The sequence below is a fragment of the Amphiura filiformis genome, chromosome 2 (assembly GCF_039555335.1).
Source record: "Amphiura filiformis chromosome 2, Afil_fr2py, whole genome shotgun sequence".
Taxonomy (NCBI): domain Eukaryota; kingdom Metazoa; phylum Echinodermata; class Ophiuroidea; order Amphilepidida; family Amphiuridae; genus Amphiura; species Amphiura filiformis.
Genome location: NC_092629.1, coordinates 52329175 through 52352329, shown reverse-complemented (window position 1 = coordinate 52352329; position 23155 = coordinate 52329175). Strand labels below are relative to the sequence as shown.

Here is a 23155-nt window from a genome sequence, read left to right as displayed (position 1 = left end):
ATTTCTTTATGTATGTAGTTATTGATTTAAAGCCATTAAAGCCCTATTATAACATTTCTGTAAAAATAGATTAGTATTTATTTTCAATAAAATGTTAACTTTTACTGTCAGATATGCCCGCTTTTAATTTTGAGCCGAACAAGTGACGTAAAGCATAGAAAATTGGAATTTACTACTAGCGCCCATGCATGTTACTCCCGCGGTTGTAATACGGTACGATCCTCGGGGTGTGTGTAATGTGTATGTGTATCCCGCACACCGTGTACGTACTGTGCATACGTGTTCGACTAAATGTAAATAAACATGATAAAACGCCGGTTCCATCGTTTTATTTAAAATCTCGGATTTTGACAAAACTACAGCACCTAAAGTCTTGCTTTTTGCAGAGTTTCTTTATTGACTATAGTACATTACATTCGTGTAAAAACCAGAATTTTAAAAAAATTTGAGGGCGTTCTCCTCGGCAAATATTATAATATGGCTTTAATGTGTGATTTTGACAGGAGAGTGAGGCGCAAGCAATTTTGGCACCCCATTTGGAAGTTTCTCCCTATGGGCTCATATTTATTGCACAGTCCCTAATGAAAAGTGATATGGGATCATTGAAACTTACAGGAGAGTAAGTGGAAAACCGAAAGCCAAAAACCACTTTTAGCGTAAGGGTTAACACATGGTTAATACGCATATTATTTCAATTCATTGAGGCATGCTTAAAGATCCCAGATCAAGTGTAAAAAAAAATTATATAAATTGCTTAAAAGTGAAGGATAAGTGATTCAAATTGTCATTTGGTATTTTGGGGCCTGAATGGACCTTAAAATGGGCCTTAAGAGTGCTTAAAATGGACCTTAAAATGGGCCTTAAGAGTGCTTAAGAGTGCTTTTAAGCATTCTTATCAATGTAGTGTACTGAACGATCGAAATTCTCTGAAAAGTTCCAAAAAATAAATTGAAGCATTTCACTTCAAATATCCCATATCTTTCGTAGGTTGAAACGCATTTGTACTTCATCTTTCTACCTTTTCAATTGATTGCTATTTCTAGTCGAGCCTTGTTGTCTGGTCTCTATGTCTCTTTCTTTCCAAACTCACGGTACTAGTAATTCACGTGCAAGGAAGTAGGAAGCCATCTCTCATGATCTCTGCAATAATAGCTGCCCTGCATTCATTGCCTAATATCTTCATTTAATATTGTACACAATTTAAAAATGTGATGCCTAGCTGGCAGCTATTGCATATGGGAAATTTGGAACTTTTTCGCACTTACCTAAATAAAAATCCCTTTGAAAATGGAAGCTAATGGATGTGCTGGGACAAGGTTATTCACAATGAATAAAATTATAGATGTGATTATCTATATTGGCAGAATTAGGGACGCAGCATTTTCAGGGACATGTGAGTTTGGGCGGGCGTTTGTTTTTGCTTCTTTTGCCGGCCACAGAAGGTGGCAAAAGTTCTTTTCCCCCCTTTATTTCATTTTCATTAATAAGGTATACCTTTATTCAGATTTGGATGGGAGAATTCTTTTTACTCGACTCATCAGTGGGGCAAAAAAGTCTTTTCTTCAAATCCCCCCTTGTAATCAATTGGTGCGCTCTGTCCTTCGCTCTGTCCTTCGAAGTAAATCGCGCTAGAGAGTTTGCAAATTTTTTTCGTCTTCTACCGTACGTCAGCTGCAAAAGTATAGTCGTATGTACATTTTGGTCATTTTACAGCAAGGAGCAGCTTTCTCGTACAGGCTTTGATAACCAAATTGCTGTGGCACAAAGGAGAGATGTTTTATTCTAATTTGCCAAAAGTAAATTCCCATCATAGTAATTAATGTTGAAGACGTATTAAATTTCAGTATTCAGGAAAGTCGCATGTATCACATACAACGTTTTAGAAGATTGTTACTGATTTATGGTTTTCCATGTAACTCTACATGTTTGTGTAAGAAGTCGTATGTACATTAGAAAATCGTTGTAGCAGTCACGTTAGCTCAATCGATAAGGCGTTCGATTATGGTGCGAGAGGTTGCGGGTTCGAACCCTGGCCGTGGTTTAGTATGCTCTCGTGGAAAATTGGGTTAGCTTGAATTTCCCCCGGGCAAGGAACTGACTGCTAATTGACTCGTTGTAACTCGTACGAAACTCCGAGAGCTGATCCTGGTTGCGAAGGTCAATTCTGGAATGTCTAGGGTGTGCGCTCTTGAAGCTGCAAAGGTCCTGAGTTGATGTTAAATCGTTTAAGGAATGATGTGGGCCAGAAGTGGTCAGCGACATAAAGTGTGCTGAGGCTTGTGGATCAAAGTCTAGGCGTTGCGCTCTAAATCACCGCGCTTTATAACAAACAAATAAAATTTTGATAGCAATGAATAAATTTCTTTAAATATTATACAACAAGTTAACTTGGTATGGAGATTTTAGCAGAGAGTAGATATTCTTGAGAGGGCACTCTATTCACGTGGTTTCTTTTCCAACACTAAAAGATCACGAATTTTGGTGGTTTGCAAATGAAAAGTGTCCGCACTATCGATTGATTACGTAACTGTTATGAATAATTTATTAGGTTTTTCAATGCAATCGCCTCGACCCATTAATACATATTATCTGTATTATCAAAGTACTTGGAATAGCAATCCGGTGAGTTCACTGAACTACGCCCTAATACTGGAGTTTTAATGGCGTTTAATGGCGCTAATCCTCTCCATACACAGATGAACAAATACAATAGATGAAGGTCAACACGTATGACCTCCTATGTGACATGTTATATGTGATGTACAAAACCTGAATATCATAAAGATCAGTATTCGTTTGTGCATATGAACTGCACATTTACGTTGCTAAATATTACTCATTATATATAATGACAAATATTGGTATTATGACAATACGGTATATACATTGTATATAAAACGACTAATAGATCCTAGTATCATGGCGTCAGGTCAATGTTCATCATACCCCGCCGTATGTTTCTTAAAATTCATTCATATTTGAGACAAATTGCTGTGCCAATTTTATTGGTGCACAGGTGGATCCGCGTTTTTTTAAATTTTCATTTCCTTTTAACGAAAAAATTAAGGTTTTCCACTGCACGGGGGCCAAAAGGGTGATACTAATTTTAATGCTATTTTTTCAAAACGAATACGTGTTCCCGGTTGGCTCTATAGCGATTTCACAGAAAAGGTATTTCTAGTGCAATGCAGCGTCGGACTCTAGCTGAGAGCGTAGCCTAAGTCATTCCGGACTCCAAAAGGGCTCTCCATACACAAATGAACAAACACAATGGAGGGTATTCCCCTCCGTGACCAGCTTGATTTCGATGGAGCGGAACCAAATTGGCTGCGGAGGAGACGGGTCATTTGGATATGCAAATGAGGTAGTGTCGCTGCCCTTGATTTTAGTTTAGAAATTCAATATGCATCATTAATGCATTTGAAAGTAATGCTACTAATTTATTTTGTCAGCAGACACACGTATAACAAAGTCGCTACTCAACCAAGACGCTGAAAAGATTATTTAAGCATATTATGAATCACTTCGCATTACTTTTCTATTTGGCTATTACACTTAAATGCATACATCCCCGTTGGAAGACATGAGCTTAACCTCCCACACAGGGGGTGTAGATTTCAAATGGAATCACCTATTCAGGTAACCCCATTTGAAATTCACACGGAAGATTAACGTCATATCTTCCACAGGGGGTGTATGGATTTAAACTGGAATAGCCCAATGTATAACCAAATATACCCGGATTTAACACATTTGGGTGTATTCCTAATACATTTGGGTGTATCGTAAATAATTTGGGTGTATTGTTAATACATTTGTGTGTATTGCTAATACATTTGAGAGTATTGCTAATACATCATTGGGTGTATTCCTAATACATTTGGGTGTATTCCTGTATTGCTAATACATTTGAGTGTATTGCTAATACATCATTGGGGGTATTCCTAATACATTTGTGTGTATTCCTAATACCTAGATTTAACACCTGAATAACAATAACTATTTGTCATTGGAATGATAAATGACATTAACGACTACAATTAATCATAATCTGAATAACAAGTCCTCAAAGCAATGAACTTGAAAAGGTATAACACGTCCATTCTTAATATTCTTTAGTGCCCGGCTTACATGCACCCATGACAATTTTATTGCATTGGTTGACGCCATAATTGTTAACAAAATTTCATTGTCTGTATTAGGGAATTAAGAGTTAATGAAAGGTTACACCTTGAAGATTCGAGTGTGTAGGGTAAGATGGGGTAAGTGGGACACTTAAGGATATTATTGGATATAAACTAATATGTTTTTATAATTCAAGTATAATCCTAGGACAATGTCTGGTGTTAGTTTTGGGGCGATACTCCAATTCAGTACAGAATGTCGGGGGCAATTATGCAATGACCCAACTGTCCCACTTACCCCAACACTTTGGGATATGATTTGACACATATATTTATGATATTGTTACATTAAAAGAACCGTCATATTTTACAGCAATGCATATTTATATTGGAGCATTTGGGCGTTATTAACATAATTAAAAAAAAGCTATACTATCATTATGTTTATTAATTTCATCTGAATACATGCATGAGGCAGATTTTTTTCTTGGTTTTTAGTGACAAAACCCAAAAAACCACGATTTGCGACTTTCAGCCACAAAATCAATAAGAGGCGTGTTTTATGAGTATTAATTTAATTTTTGAGTTTGTTGGCGGCATTATATGCAATTTAACTTAGTAATTTTGTTATTTTTTGTATCAAAATTAATTTCAAGACCCACTGTTTCACCTACCCTAAGTGGATGGGGTAAGTGGGACACCATACTAAATAGGCCTTAATTGGCTGATTTGTATAATTTCATCATGATTTTCTGCTATCATGCTTGTAAAAAGCATTCTTTATATGGTAAATGAAATATATTATCTCTCAATTTGTCCATAATTCTCAACAAAGATTTTCAAATATTTGGTATATAAGTATATATATAAGTATATATATAAGTATAATTCCTCAAAGTTGGCCGCCACATCAAGGTAGTGTTGGTCTCAAGCATCACCCGCTAGTTCAAATACCAAATAAACTCCAATATTGAGCAGTGAAATTATAACAATGAGGTAAGTCGCCATTCGGTATCGTATTGGTGGATTTAGTGCTGCAATGAAGATGTAGTATAAGTGTTCCACTCACCCCACTGTCCCACTTACCCCATTTTACCCTACGGAGTGCAAAACATGCACTTGCAAAAACTTGCTTATTGTTTTGTGGTTCATGTGATATGTCATTATGTGTCGTTTTATGAAGAGGTCTTGTTTCAACACTCTTTACGTCATAACTCAAGAACCACAAGACCACACGGCCTCATCTAGGATACCAAAGTATAGCATTTGGTAGATCAGTCACACACTAATTATATTTGAACTTGCTGGGCCAGTATAATTAAGCGACCTTCTCTGTGAAAACACCTTAAGTGTCGCAGAGAGTGATATTGTTTCCGTGCAAGTGCGAAATGGGAAGCAGAACAGAATGATTTTAATGCCATATCTTGATAAAATGATATCAAACAGTCAAAAGTATATTTGCAACCAGTTTTATGGTGTAACAACTAAAATATATATGATGGTAGCCATTCCCTTTTTAGGGGATTTTTTTAATAAGTTTTCAGCTACCGTATTTCTGTACGCGTGTGCACTTTAACTATAGCATACACAAATGATGCAGTTAGAGTGCGCCGCCCGCAGAATTATTTATGTGTCATTTTATACTTTCAGTATCACAGTCATATCACTGAATCTGAATGCATTGGTTATGATCCACATAAAATAAAAAGGAATATCATCCTCGCATGGAGTATTAGTTTATCGTTGAGTCTGTGCTTTTCGTATGTTTATCTCAAACACACGAACATAAAACTACTAGCCAGCACGGTGCTGTCAGTTTTGCTGTCCGTTGCATGAACTTGGTATTTGGAACAAGGAACGCATTTTGGTAGTATTCAGATCCGTGTAGCATGTACAGCGGCTGCTGGCGCGGCTAAAAGAGCTTTGGATTCGTTTTGTTCCCGGCTTGTTGCCCAGAGCTAGCTTTCTAAACTGTAACGGAATAACTTCAAGAGTGCGAATATCTACAATCAACAGGTAGGTGCGATTGAATCAAAATATAACTGCAGTATAATTTGGTTATGTTTGTTTGTCTGTATGTTTGTTTGTTGGGGGGTCACTCCATACGGAGACACACAGGATGCGGAATTTGAAAAAGTGTCTTTTTCCAGGACCGGGGGGTGGAAACTGGACCTCAGTTGACCAAATAAGCATTAAAAATGTATTTTTGATACGCTCGCAAATTGGGATTTTTTAGGGCTTTAAAAAACCTTTTACCAAGACATGGGAGGGGGTAGCCCCAACGCTGCACTGCGTACGGGTCTGGAGACTGACACATTTGTCTTGTGTTTTGAATCGTTGTAACACTAGGATCCACAACATGTTCATCTACCAGGGCACAGTTCTTTAACCCCAATACATTTGTACATTCATTGAATGACCTTTGAAACTTTGGGTACAAAAACTCATACTCCGCAACTTGAGGTCAAATTTTGCTCTATGATTGTTTAATTGAGGTTATTGGACTATGCCATTGGGATGAAGCCATTGTGGTCCATAGTGTAATAATCAAACATGTAAAAACGACAAAAAGATGCCTTTGGTAGGTATAGCCTATATAATAGTTCAACAACATTTAATAGCCCAGTAATCAAGAAAAGCCCATATGGAACGAAGTCTCAAGATTAAGGAAAAACTTAAAAAGAAACAAGCCAACATTTCATCAAGAGTATTTTATAAACAACATTATCATGATTATTGGTGTTTAAAAAGTGACCACTGAAATGAGTCAAATTAATTTTGATTTGTTATTTTCTCCAAAATAGTTTTCTCCAGAAAAAGTTTTATGGCAATTAAGCTGTTTCATGATTTTCATTTTTTCAAAATGTTATGTAGACCTATACTTTTGTAATCCTGTTCTTGAATATAAGAAGTTAATGCAATTTAAGGCATAAATGAGACTTTCCGAGTCAAATACGAAAATGTATTCAAAATACACAAAATGTCCTCGAATTCAATGAAGGTGCACCGTGACCAAAGCACAACCCCAAAGAGCAAGCAATCTCTGGATGACTTTTGACCCGGCCTTTTAACACCGGCTTTTAACTTTAATAACACACAAATCTAGTCAGGATCGCAGTACTTATGTTACGACTGCCTTCGTAAACAAACCATACTATATACATGAATGCTTCCATGTCATTGTATAAAATATTTCACTCAGCAAAACGTACTTTATATATCAATATTATAGTTCCAAAATATAAATAGGCTACTGAGCTACAGAATATTGGCACATGCACTCATCAGTTTCCAGTGATAATCAAGACTGCCGCATCAAAATTTAACCCCCTGGACACTACTAGTTATTTAACAGCACTTTTGATTGGGTTATACTTGAAATGTTCATTTTAATTACCAATTATATCTAGGCTTTAAATGGTCAAAGTTGCATTTGCAAAGGACCTTATTAATATTCTCCTTGATTGGTTCAAAATTGGACACAATATTCATTTGAGCCAATCGGCAGGTAGTTCTTAGGGTTAACATAATTATGATCATTAATGTCATAGCCAGTCATAACAACATATCGAGGGTTGACAAACAGAAGGCCTTAACTCAAAAAGTGCCTTTTTGAATAAAATGAGTAAACATAATATTTTGCATTGAGATGTGACCAAGTATTATTGTGCTATAGATGCAATAGGAAGTTGAATTGAGTTAAGGCTTATGATTTAAGAATCTGTGGGTATTACAGATTATTTTGGTACCAAAATCTCAAAATGGCCAAAAGTAAGTTAAGGCCTTTTGTTTGTCAACCCTCGATATGATCATTTCAAGAAGACTCTACTGGTATGTTGTATTTGGAAAAAACACGATTTTCAATGTACACCATTAAAACTGATTTGGTACCAATAATTTTGATACATGTACCTACCGTATAAAAGTCTAGGAATAGGCAAACTTCGTCCTCTCAAATAGAAGGGAAGGGGGTATCTAGATCTCTGAAGATGGCATGTGTGAATTGATGTCCCCTTATCCCTCTCAATCAAGCAGAATAATAACCTATCACCCCAATCATATGCTAGTACGTGATTTTCTTCTACAACTTGGGTTGAGGCGTGATACGTCGTACACTGTAAAAATGTTTTACTCAACACTGAGTAAAAGATCACAGCTCAACAGTTGAGTAAAAATTTACTCAACATTGAGCTCATGTAGGTCACATCTCAACAAATGAGTTAAAAATTACTCAACATTGAGCTCATGTTGAGTAATTTTTGACTCATTTATTGAGTTGTGACCTATGTGAGCTCAATGTTGAGTAATTTTTTGCTCAAATATTTTACTCAACTGTTGAGTTGTGACCTTTTTACTCAATATTTTTTGCAGTGTATATTTGAGCTTGGTTGACGCTGTTTTTTTCGATATATCATTATCTATACATTGAACATAATAATATTTATAGCCATATACCAGGGCATATACACAGCTATAGATGAGGTGACCTATGATGTCACATGTTTACATTCAGACCGCCCTCTGTTGTTTCCAGGAGTGTCTATGACAGGCCACATAAATCTCTTCAAAACTCGACTTTCAAAACCTTGAAATTTTGTGTGATATTATGTGTATAGCTTGATGCATTTGTAAACAAGTTTGATAACATTTTTAGTATTATTTGCTTTGAAATCAAACTTAATGAATAAAATCAACTTCTTCCATGTAAACCATAGTGTTTTTTGCCTGTCAGTTTTCATCTCAGACCAACAGAGGGCGTATCAAATGTAAACACATGTCACATCATAATAGCATATAGTATTAAATGGTTACGGTTGGATAAACTTTAATAAAGCCATACATATCATAATTTTCACCTCCTTTTTTTTTGCATTTTGCATCAAGAGTTCGATGACATTCTACACACGAACGAAAGTCCTTTCGTTAGGTGGAGGGGGTCAAATAGTCTGATTACCAATGATAACGTTTGTAAAAAAATGCTATAATATCCTTCAATGTTAATCTTTTAGGATTTGAATTTTCAATATTTCACACTTACGTTGGGTTCAACCTCTACAACAGCTTTTAGTTTTGTGGTTCGTTGCCTAATGCTTACTCAATATGATAAACTAAACATCTCAAAAAAAGTAACTAACCCCCTTAAATAATAGCCATTATTCACAAACGGACTATTGTATTACAAATCTGTAAAATGCGTTGGAAGCAGAATTTATTTCTGCGCATTTTGACACCCCATTTGATACGATAGCCCAGACAACAATAAAACACCGGTCAATGTAATGTAGTGAGGTCCAGATTTGAAAGTTGCACTGTATAGACCATTGAATATTAATGGCCATTATTTAAGGGGGTGGGGTAATTACTTTGGCCAATATTTAAGGGGATCAGTTACTTTTTTTTGAGATGTTATTACATATAAACGTAATTGGAACGTGTCACATTCGTTCTACTCATTTTGAAACTTGTCAAATTTGTCAAGGGATACTATTCTGATGGGGACGTAACAGATTTCTCTTCAAAATCTCTTCGGATTTTCTCATCAAAATGACAAGAAACTCATCAAATTTGGTAATTTTGCTTTGTCATTTAAAATATGAATAGATTCTTGTCAAAAATGATCCAACTTTTTAAATTTGAGTAATTTGAGTAGTTTGTCTCGTCAAAAATGACCAAATTTGAATAGTTTGCCTTGTCAGTGGGGGACTTATCAGAATATTGTCAAAATGAAAGGTGCAATTTGGCACGGGAGCACGGTGGCCTAGCGGAACGGGCACTGACTCATAATCGGATGGTTGCGGGTTCGAGCCCCGGTGACGCCATCGTATTGTGCTCTTGAGTAAGTCACTTTATCTCGATTACTCCTCTCCACCCAGGTGTCTAAATGGGTACCGGCATTCTTAAATGCTGGGAAGGTAACAGACTCGCTGTAGAGGAGGTGTAGCGATCCCCCTATTAGAGTCACGCGGTAGCCGTGACCAGCAAGTTTTAAAAAAAAAGACTGATAAAGAAGACTAATAACAGATGCTCCCGCGAGACTATATTTACACCTAACATTAAAACACTTGACTTCTATTGTTCGATGTTATTTTTCGCTGGGTACAAAATGTATCTAAAACCCTGCTAAATTTTATTTACAGTCCCAGGTGTAATATCTTGACAACTCATTAATTCCAAAAGGGCCACCAATCCTACAGTCAATCATTGTTCGTAATAAACAAATATTTTTGCTTCCATTTCACACGGTATTTCATAGCGAAAATTAGTGGCAAATCATACTGATCCAGAATTTTTGGACACTGCTACAGGTCTATCTGGTTATCACCTTCACACTACTTTTACAGATTCACTTCCAAATATACCCTAGCAGTTTCTGAGATACCCTACATACAAATTCTAAGCCCCATTCGCCAAAAAAATCAAGTTTTTCACAATTCTTTTGTTCTTATCGGACGACGCATCCATTTATATAATAAATGCTGTATTTCGACACAGTAATTTACAGCAGAGGCCCGTGGCCTAATGGTTAGGGCGCTGGACTCCAGATACGCTATCCCGAGTTCGAAACCCGGTGACCAACTGGTTTTTTTTTCAATGTTTTATTAAACAATTTATTGTCATTATAAATCAAGGATAACATAATTTTAAACATCCAGTGCTATTGTGATATTTTTTAAAATCAAAGCAAGTTGTTTGATTCTCAGGGAAATTGTTTATTTTGTTAAGGGCCTATTTAAAAACAGCATAGTGTGATACAACACCATCAAGGATCAAAAGAAATCTGAATAACACAAGAAACTAGATCAGGTATTATAGGGTATGCAATACGACGTTACTCATTGTTATTCTCATTTAAATATATTTTGTCCTACCACGGGCAAATTCGCATGATAATAGGACAATAAAACATGATTGTGATATGTATGAATGGTTGTTGAATCGATTTAGAGACCTGACTCTCTGTCATCTTCAGCCATCGTAGAACATGACAATTGTCATACCGTCCCGGTAGGTTGATTACAAACACTCTGTAGGTGTGGAAAATTGTTCTGCTAGTATGGAAGGCCAGCAGGAAAAAAAATCCAAATAACATTTATCATATATAGTACGGAAGCGTCTATGTGACACAACTTGACAAGATAATTATCTTGCCATGTCGACTTATTATCAGCATATTATGTCAACATGACGATATAAAATATCTCGCCAAGACAACTGAACAAACAAGTCAACATAATGGCAAAAGTCGACATACCAAAAATGGATGTCGTCTTCGCGAAATAAATTATTATGCCAAGTCAATTTAGCAACAAATAAATGTCTACATAGCAGGATATTTTGTCACGTCAAATCAACCGACAACCGCCACTCAATAGGGATATCCAACTATATTGCCCCGCAGGGCTACAAAGAACCACAAACCGCGAAATTTGGATATCCGCAGGGCTATAAAGAACCACACACCGCGAAATATGGATGTCCAACAAGTTTCAACTATAAATTAGCCCTCGATAGAGGGCAAGGCTTGAAGGATAAGGAAAATTATAACCACGAACCGGGAAAGTTGCCTTAACAAACAATATAAGTCAACACGTGGTAAGATAAATTATCATACCAAGTAATTGTAATTTTTGACACCGTATAATTTAAATTATTGAAAAGCATCCTCGGGATGTAGAGGAGGGGCGGCCCGAAATTAAAACCACAAATCTCAAAAGACCGCCGACAACCGCCGCTCAATAGGGATATCCAACTAGTTTGGCCCGCAGGGCTACAAAGAACCACAAACCACGAAATTTGGATATCCAGCTAGATTGCCCCGCAGGGCTATAAAGAACCACACACCGCGAAATATGGATGTCCAACAAGTTTTAACTATACATTAGCCCTCGATAGAGATAAAAAACGACAACAACTGCCGCTCAATAGAAATATCCAACTAGATTGGAACGCAGGGCTACAAAGAACCACAAACCGCGAAATTTGGATATCCAACTAGATTGCCCCGCAGGGCTACAAAGAACCACACACCGCGAAATATGGATGTCCAACAAGTTTTAACTATAAATTAGCCCTCGATAGAGGGCAAGGCTTGAAGGATAAGGAAAATTGTAACCACGAACCGCGAAAGACCTCCAACAACCGCCGCTCAATAGAGATATCCAACTAGATTGCCTGCAGGGCTACAAAGAACCACAAACGGCGAAATTTGGAAATCCAACTATATTGCCCCACAGCGCCACAGAGAACCACACACCGCGAAATATGGATGTCCAACAAGCTTAAACAATAAATTAACCCCGATAGAGGGCAGAGCTTGAAGAATAAAGGAATACCACGGACCGCGAAAGACCGCCAACAACCGCCGCTCAATAGAGATATCCGACTAGATTGCCTTCAGGGCTACAAAGAACCGCAAACGGCGAAATTTGGATATCCAACTAGATTGCCCCAGGGCTACAAAGAACCACGTACATTTTAGTTATAGGTCTAGCTTCATATACTCGTATTTTTTATTGTCATAAATCAAGGATAATGTTATTCAAACTTCTATTTTTCGCTTTATTTGCCTTATGGAGTACTTCGTAACCGGATGACTTTTCAAGCTTGGAGCTACTCGGCTTCATTCATAAAAAGAAAGGAAATCTACCAAAAAAACGTTGACAACGTAAAGAAAGCAGCAAGTTTAAAAAGCCCCACCTCGGCTCACTTTTTGAAACTTGGTCCCATTTGGAACATCAACAGCAAAATCGGCGTTTATATCTTATTTTTTTAAACAAAATGCAGCGTTTCCAACAAATTATAACGTTTTAATAATAGCATGCCTGGCATTATATGCCTACTTGTTATTCATTTAATTCAATCATTAATCATGAAATTAATATTATAAAACATATATAGGATGTTGGCTTACCATGCAAGAGCAAGATTATAACCTTTCTGATCTTACAAAGTAATATCGCATCGGCACATTAAAGATACATAACACATCTGGAAATGTTTGAAGTTGATAATATTATGATAAAGTTTAAATCAGTCCCAGGAAATCAGTACGTTTTACAAATGGGACCAAGTTTCAAAAAGTGAGCCGAGGTGGGGCTTTTTAAACTTGCTGCTTTCTTTACGTTGTCAACGTTTTTTTGGTAGATAGCAACATTACATGGAGGAGTCTGGCCCAATCGCCAATGAAAGAGAGATGGGCACTTCGATCACTGTTTACAGGATCGTCTCCTTTACCTTTACCTTACCTTAATTGGGCAAATAGTGAGTTGGAGATCTTGTCATATTGAAACCTATTTAAAATTAACAGTAAAATCAAAACGAATAGTTAATTGTTGTATCAAAAAAAAAAGTAGGAATTCTGTTCGAAATTAAAGTGTACGTAAACATGTAAATACATCTAGTATTATTTTGAGCCAATGGTTAAACGGTCGAGTTGGTATTAAAGTGGGTTTTTTTCAGTACCTCATTATTGCTTAAATGGTCAATTCCAGCCAAAGCGGGACAAAATTCTCTCTGGGGCCATTTTGAAAATGTTTTCCTTTTCAATTCTAGACTTATCAAATGAGACGATCATATCTAGTGAATCATCAGGTGGAAGTGCCATCGGATTGAAAAATGACTTTTCTTGCTAGACCAAATAAAGTGTTAAATGCGCATATGCATGTTACCCACGAATTCAAGCCTTTTTCACCTGTTGTACGCCATAAAATTTCACTTTCTTTAATATCTTGGTTATTACAAATTTTAAGAAAGAACCAGGTGTACAGTTAAGATTGTGTCAATTCTTCGAACTCTTTCCAAAGTGGCTGTCATTTAACATTACTGTATTATTTCGAAAAATTAGAATAAATGCTTCATATAAATATAAAGTTAGATTTTGTATCTCGTCGCAGGATGAGGATCTCGGATGGATTCGTGGGTAACAGCGTCTGGAAAATAGCAATTCCTATTAATTTTTTTAAATAAAAATAAAAAATACTTTTCCGTATGTCAATATTTCAGGCTGCAATGGCACAAAAATGAATTTTAATCAAAATACAAACTACATGGAATATGTAGAATGGATCATTATGGCATTTTGGGCATAAAAATTTTGAGAATAATGAAGTTGCCAAATTCAAATAGACAGAGCAAACAGTTTTATATTATTATTTTAGTAAAATCATTCCATATTTTCATGCAGCAATATTCTATTAAATCGTGTTTGACAGTTCCTATGTACTAAAACACTATCAATACATTGTTAACTATAATTTAAGTAGGGATTCGTGGGTAACCAAAATGTTCGTGGGTAACACATATTTGAAGGTATGTATTGGTAAGCGGCAAAATAGAAAATATTACAGAAGGTTGGAAACCATCATGCGGTTATTCCTCCATTGTGTTTCAATGATTCCCGTTTCTCTAACCAATTGCATTTCCCCAGAAAATGGTAATTTAGGATAATCAATCAAAACTTCATGATACAGCTTCAGTATACCTTCAAGAGGACGCTATTAAACAGGACTGTTTTGGAACCTATTTCGCATGTTTTCAAAATGTTAAGATGCATAAGAAACATATAATTTACGAGTAAATCCTTGGATTCGTGGGTAACGCCGAATTCGTGGGTAAAGCTATAAGTACTATAGTACCGTTTGGGGTTTGCGTTTCTTAGGTGCATAAACTGTAAGTACTGTAAAAATTATATCATACCCATTGCTTGAATATGTGCTGATTTAAACTTAAAATAAACAATCTCCTTGTTTTTCAAGGTTAGCATCTATTCGGGATTTGTGGGTAACAAAAGTTTAAACCGTCGTAGATTCTTTTTTAAAGCGGTGAACGTATTTTTACGATTTACAATTTTAAGCGCTTGTCAAACTAAATTCAGTGTCCAAAGTCATTAAATGTTAATTTAAGTTATGGCAATTATATTTGCTGGACTCGTGGGTAACAGTTGATACGTGGGTAACGTCAAATTTGATTTTATGGAATTTTATGGGTAAAACGTATTTGCATAAAATAATCACTTGGACCTCAGAATTATAGAACGAAACTTCGTTTCATGATATAGTCATTTATGGCATATTCACTTAACATTTTCAGAACGATCATTTTATTTTTGATACGCGGGTAACAAAATTATTAGCCAAATTGACTTAATGGCCTCTAGAGTCCACAAACTTTGGTGGAATTCAATCGTTTTACATATGATGAGAGATCATGCAAACGTCTTTCTAACGGTAATAATTTCATTTTGATTGAAGGACATTCAATGACATATATGGTGCTTTATCTTTGGATTCGTGGGTAACGCCAATTCATTTAAGCCATCATAACTTGTCCCCTGGTATGACTTGCTAGTAAAGGCCTATATGCACAAAGAGAGCACAATGGACGTGACATGATATGCTCCATCAATAACGTGATTTCCTTTATTAATGACATTTTAAAGTGGAAAGTTAACATAGAGAGAATTTTGTCCCGCTTTCGCTGGAATTGACCAAATAGATAGAAAACCTGTCTGATAGTTATTGCAATATTTGTATATGAAGAGTTTGTTTCCAAAAGGCGCTAATCCAATAGCTGCCTTGTGTCACATTGTGCTGGTATATTTTAACATTTTAAGTTTAAATGACATTTTAACGATTGGGATGGATATGTTTGTAACTCTAGATTATTTTCTAACTATTTCCATTATTTTGTCCCATTAAAAATTCCCTAATGCAAAGTTTTAAAATGGCTGCCATTGGATTTAGCTCCTTTTGGAACAATTATTTCTTTAAAAAAATGTGCGGTGATTTATATTGCGCTACGCACAGGCACAACGCCTGTCCCTGAGCAACAATTTATAGGGACTTTGCTACTTCAAAAGCGCACACCCTAGACATTCCACAAATAACCTTCGCAACCAGGATCAGCTCCCCGAGTTCTTTAAAAAAAAATTCTTTTATATGTATTATTTCCTTCTAAGCACGTGGGAGGTTAATGGGATTTGCAATTATTTTTTTTAAAGATTCTAGTGGTCCAATGTTATTTATTGGCAAGGTTACTGCTACTTAGGAATATCCTCAAATGAATTGTACATAAAGCAACCTTTGCGTTTGGCGCCTTTTGGAACGAAACTCTTCATATATGGCCACGCGTTTTGAGCTCGCCACCCAAAAATGGTGGTTTTGTTACGCTTTTCCAAATCGAGACTCGTTCAAATTGTTATATCTCTGCTTAAACAAAAGGTATTGTAGTGTGTTTGGTGTCATGTTGTAGCTAAATGAGTGACCTAACAGACCTCCAAAGGAGAATTGTTTATCAGCTAAGAATAAGATAGTGGAGTTATAATTTTTTGAGTTCAGAATGGCCGAGGTGGTTGTTGTGGCGGTGGCGGTTGTGGTGGTGGCGGTATGTACAAAGTCTATGAGAAATATAGATTTTGTGTGTGCACGTTGAATCAACTGATCATATCTTTGCATCCATATGGGCTACAGGCATGGTTAAGAGCTCTTGTGAAAGGCCCGGGTGAAAGGTTATTAATTATGCTAATTGTTTTTAATCATTTTGAACTCTTTATGATTGGTTTAGTCTATAAAATACAAACTTTTACGTACAAAACTACCCGTTTTCATATTAAACACTGTAGTAAGCAATGCGGATGTCTTCAAAATCTAAAAGTTGCTGTAAATATTTAATTACTTATCCTATCACAGTCAAAGTATACATTTTCTGACAGGAAATTTGATGAGGAATCTAAATATGGACTTACTTTTTCTGTATGGGTTAGGGGTAAAATGTTTCAGTTCAACATATGTTGAATTGTAAAAAAATTTGAACATATTTTGGGACACCCTGTATTCTGAGATTACCAAACAGCTGTGATTTTTTTTCTTCCCCAGTCAGTAGGATCCCCCTAACCTCTAACCAAATCAATGTTGTTTACCTTCAGTTTATAACTGCAAGTTAGTAATAAGCAATGCATTAAGTGACCCATTTTTATTTGGAATTTTTTATTCCACCCTGTATAACTTCAAGGTCACCCTGTACAATGAGTTGAAATGTGTATATTTGAATTGCTTATGCCTTCAGCTTTTCAAAAATGTATACTTTTGCTAGTTTAGGGTTGATAGTTGTGTAGATATTCTAATTTGAAACTTGATTGGTGTAAAAATTCATAATATTTGTGATGTAACGCTAAGGGTGGCGAGTTCAAAACACACGGCCATATATAAATATGAAGAGTTTGTTACCAAAAGGCGCTAAATCCAATAGCTGCCTTGTGTCACATTTTTATGGTATATTTTAACATTTTTAAAGTTTAAATGACATTTTTAACAATTGGAATGGATATGTTTGTAACTCTATCTTATTTTCTAACTATTTTCAAAATCATTTTGTCCCCTAAAAATTCTCCAATGCAACTTTTTAAAATAGCTGCCATTGGATTTAGAGCCTTTTGGAACAAAAAATATTATTTTCTTTTATATTTATTGTTTTTGTCTTCGCACGTGGGAGGTTAAAGAGATTTGCAATTATTTTTTTAAAGATATCCAAAGAATTGTTAGAACTATTCTAGTGGTCCAGTGTTATTCGATTAGCAAGGTTACTGCTACTCTTAGGAATATCTGCAATTGAATTTTACATAAAGCAGCCGTTGGATTTAGCGCCTTTTGGAAACAAACTCTTCATATAGGCATCGGGAAATAGTAAAATATCCGAATGACGTACCAAAGGAAACTTACACTATTTGAAGTTCTTTGTCAAGAACTGACTTTTTTCCGCTGATAGTTTCGTCAGAAACCTTCTGGCTTTCTCAAATCGTTGATGTTATATATTGAAATCCCTACGGGATGTTATTCGTGTTAGTGGATTCCCGCTCCAAGCAGATGGATCAATAACAGCATCAACGCTTTGAGAAAGCCAGGAGGTTTCTTGCGAAACTTTTAGCAGACGAACGTAAGTCTTTTATTTGGTCTTTGCAAAAAATTTCAAATAGCTGATAAATCAGTCTAATCAACAGACAAACATTCTCTGTCCCCTGTAGTCACTTTACACTATTTCTGTACATGTAGGTGTGTGTGTGTATTTTGAAGGGAATTTCGTAAAATAGATGCCATTCCAGTGCAAAATCTAGATGTCATACGAAAAGTATCATTGCTACTAAACTCAAACTTGGTAACAATAATCATTGGGTGAGGGGCTTATAATAATACGAAGGATAATGAGGAAAAAGCCCGGGGGGGGGGTCAAATTTGAAATAGCATTTTGGGGTCAAAGTTAGTGGATAATAATCCATAGCTAGAGGAGGGGATTTTTTTAAGCGGAGGTCGCTTGAGGTCAAAGGTCATGTGGGGTTAAATATTAGTATCTGCTCTTGATACGTAAGTATAAATAGCAGAATCAACTAGCTTATTTAGAAAAATATTATGTCATTTTTATTATGTATCGTGAAATGATTATTAAGTTAAGGTGTCCCGAAAATTATGCCAGATATCACTTGCTTCTTCCTATCTACCTAAAAAAAATGTGCTTCCCGTTCACCCTTTTCAGCTCGACACAGTACAGAGGCGTACCGAAGGGGGGGTAGGGGTAGGGTGGTGGTGGTGGTGGTGGTATGGGGTTGCATGTTTCTGAAAGACTGGTGCTATAGAAATGTAAACACTTGGCTTTTACCGGAGAACAGTGCAATAATGTGCATTCAAAATCAAGTTTTTTTACGTATTTTAGAAACACTTGGCCAATGGCGTGTGCTGCTGTGGTGTGTGAGTAGGCATACTCTTTATACATGCAAGAATAAGGTCGGGTTCAGAGTCGGGTTATTGCATGTTGTCATGCCAAATCAGGGCGAATAATAACGACACGTGGAATAATAACGCAATTATTAAGCATTGTTTGCTGAACAAATTGCTGTAGGGAGTTTATAATAATAGTAGGCCTAGTATCTAACTAGGATCTGTATTCAAATTCACCAAAGGAATATTGTTATTTTTCGACGAATACACTATTTATTGCCGTTGGTAGGATCGACGAGAGATTTGATTGTCTAGTCGAATTGACCCGGTTCTTTAAACATGTTAAACAGTAAACTACAGCCTAGTCATAATTTGACACATTTTTTTCTCAGAAAAAAGAGATCCAATATGGAATCTTGCAAGGAATCGAAAGTATATAGGCCTACTGCCAAAATATACACTCTTCGTTCGTTACATTGATTAGTTGCTTGTGAGGCAACACTATGGAGCACAATAGCCTCATCCCAATGGCATAGTTTAAAAACCTCAATAAACAATCATAGTGCAAAATTTGACCTCAAATTGCAGAGTATGAGTTTTTGTACTCTAATTTTCAAAGGTCATTCAATGAATTTGCAAATGTATTGGGGATAAAATACTGTGCTCCTGATAGATGAGCAAGTTGTGGATCCTATAGTGAACCCGCACTGAAACAGATTAATGTGAAGGAGTGTATAGGCTTCAACAACTCTAAAAACATGCCGCACATGCGATATTACAATGTTTTGCGCATTTAGGTTCCAAATTTAGAACCAATTGTTGACGTACAGATTGAAATTTTGGAAACGTGATCTTTAGCGCAATAAGCGCATACCCATCAAATCCCTTATGCCCGTATCTCGAGAAATTTCCCCCAAATCGGCAGCGATATGATTGGATAAAAGTTTGCGCATGGGCCAACTAATAAGGCACTTTGCTGCATGTACAGCAAAGGATCAGTGTATGGCCTAGTTGGATCTACTGAAATTCCCTTTAACTTACGGGATCTAGAATGAGCGTTTATGACGTTTCAACAGTATTTTTTGTGGGACATGAGAGCACCGCAGACGTATCGAATTGCATTCTGAATACGAGGCATGTCTTTCTGGTATCAAATAATTTTCATTTTTTGAAATTCACGATATAATGCAAATTTTATGACAAATTATTAAAATTTGATATTTTTCAAATTTTTGATATATAACAGTCCTCGAAATAAATTTTATAAATCTAATGATATATTCTTAAAGTGTATGTAGCTGGGAGGAAAAGCCGACGATCAATTGAAAATTTTGACCTTTTATATTGAAGATATGGATTTTCCCCCCAAAAGGCCCATTTTTTGGTGTTTTGGGAAAAAATCCATATCTTCGATACGAAAGGTCAAAATTTTCAATTGATCGTCGGCTTTTCATCCCACCTACATACACTTTTTAAAAGTATAAATTATCAAATTTATAAAGTTTACTTCAAGTACTGTTAAATATGAAAAATATCAATTTTAATGATTTGCCATAAAATGTGTATTACATTGCGAATTTCAAAAATCAAAATTATTTGATATCAGAAGGACATTCTTCGTATTCAGAATGCAATTGATATGTCTGATGTGCTCTATTGTCCCACAATAAATACTGTCCAAACGTTCATACCCCTTCCCTTAAACCCCAGCGCATGTAAATTAAATCAACCCAGCAAACACAAAACGTTTTAAAAACGTTTTTAACAGGTTATATTTTAGATTTTTGGATTTCGTAAAGACGTTTTAATAACATTAAATGTCGGGTTATATAAAGGTCATGAAAACGTTTTAAAACGTTTTGTATGAAAACACATTAGAAAAAATATTTTTTAAATGTTATTTTAAGATATTATTTGCAAACATTTGTTGCCAAATATTTTGTCAACACTTAAATAACATTTTAGAATATTTGCAGTAAGTTATCAAAAACGTTTTTTAATGTTATGAAAACGTTTTATACCCTTTATATAACTCGACATTTAAACGTTTTCTGGCAACCTTTTCAAACCTTTTGAGAATGATGTTGAAAACGTTATGTGTTTGCTGGGAAAGTCAATTTGAGTAACGATATGGATATACGTCATCATAAAACTATATCATTATACATGTACTTCCAACAAGGGAGAGGGAAAAGAACTGATCATCATTTATGTTCTATTGAGTTGATGACCATGTTATAAGCCTAATGCAATTTAGTAATTATATCGATGATTCATTTAATGTTTATCGTTTTGGATTACCCACTGTTAATAGTGTTATTAATGATGTTAGCTAATGTTAGTTACGTATTTTGGAGGGAAAAAAGAGGTAAATGTAGATTGTGATTACTAATCACATTACATTGATTTTGTTCACAGAATTCATTTAAGGGGGTATTTGTGTCTATTTTTGCATTTTTCTCAAAAATTAATAATACAGTGGTAACAAAAGTTATATATATTATAGGGGCAAGGAATCCAATTACTACACTGGAATTTCAGTGACACAAGACAAGCGGTTCGTTATTTATGATAAGAAATAAGGTACCGCTAGGATGTACCTAATTTCCTATCATATATACTGAACCGCTTGTCTTGAGTCACTGAAACTTCAGTGAAGTATTTGGATTCCTTGCCCCAATAATATACATAACTTTTGTTACCAGTGTGTTATTATTTTTTGAGAAAATGCAAAAATAGTCACAAATTTACCACAGGGTGTAGTACCCCCTTAAGTAAACACCAAGCAAAAACAAAAACGTTTTAAACAGGTTTATAGTTTTGGTTTTGGTTTAGGTAGAAATGTTTTAATAACATAAAAAATCGGATTATAGAGGTCATTAAAACGTTTCAAAACATTTTGTATTAAAGCATATTTGTAATAATATTTTTAAATGTTTTCAAAGTGTTATTGTAAAATAATTTTTGCAAATATTTTTTTGCCAAATATTTTGTCAACACTGAAATAATATTATCTTTGAATACATGCAGTATGAAAACGTTTTATACCTTTATATACCTTTTATACAACCCAACATTTAAACGTTTTGTGGCAACCCGTTCTAACCTTTGTGAATGATATCGAAAACGTTTTGTGTTTGTTGGGGCAATACTCCGAACTGGTTATCCACATTACGTGTGCATTTGAGAATCTATTTCCAAAACAAATGACATAGTTTTGATGTTGTTAGGGGGTCAGAAATTGTAATATTTAAAAACCTTTTCAAATATTAATACTTGTAATGTATTTGTTTAAACCGGTTTCAAAACATTTTGTTTTTGTAATAACACCTACATCCTGTGTTTTGAGGAAACGTTTGTTACATTTTAGGCACATTCTGGGTACCAATAAACAAACAACAGAAATAACAGCCAACTGGTTAAAAATAGTTATCTGTTACTGCTAGTTTTCCGAATTTTTTCCTAAGTAATCCAAATAATGACTCCTTTCTTTCTAGCAATAAAGTAGCCGGATGTATGTAATTTTTATTTTCTCGTATAAAGCTTATGAATGCTTATTTTCATATGTATGTCTATAATGTCTATTTATAAACGGTATAACTATAATATTCGAAACTGAATTAAAAAGACTAGTTTGTGTATGACGTCCTGTCAACCAGACCAAAAATACCGTACTGCGCAGTGCCGATACATTGCCCTGACGTGAGACGCAAACTAGTCTTTTTAATTCGCGTATCATTGCAGTGACGCGCGCGAGAGAATCTACGAATCGCTGGTTAAAGCAATAATGTGTGATTTGCATAAAGAATAGATTCTTATTTAAATGTTTGTTTTCACTGATCATATTATCCCCTTTAATTTCGAGCCAAACAAATGAGGTATAACGAAGAAAATTGCGATTCATTACAACGCCTACAACGCTTGTACTACGCTCGCCGATCGTATTACATGTAACTGCACAGAGCATCGCGCTCGACGTGTGTACAGGCAGATTGACATCCACAGTACATGTTAGCAAGTACTCGATCGTTGAACTCTGAATAAAACCGGTCGACCCGGTTTTAATACAAAAGTTAAATTTTACTGTTATTAGAGCACTTCAGGCTTAGTCTTTTACGTGGTATTTTAGTATACCACTGGGTATTATAATTATGCAAAAAGTACAAATCCGAGTAAAATTGAGGGCGTCGCTGTGAAGCAAATCACATATTATGGCTTTAATAATCAATGTAATTACGGATGAGTAATTAACCCGCCAGTTGATGGCTTTTGCATATTGCTTTTGTTTTTGGTAATTTTCTAATACCTTAAAACAATACCTTAAAA

General features: G+C 35.5%; 1 protein-coding gene across 1 annotated transcript in view; it reads left to right on the top strand.

The window, feature by feature from the left end:
* Positions 1-5826: 5826 nt before the first annotated feature.
* The window catches only part of LOC140146360 (uncharacterized), a 78038-nt gene continuing 60709 nt past the window's right edge, over positions 5827-23155 (top strand). The window contains exon 1 of the mRNA XM_072168179.1: positions 5827-6140. The gene's annotated coding sequence lies outside the window, so the exon portion shown is untranslated. The remainder of the gene's footprint in view (positions 6141-23155) is intronic.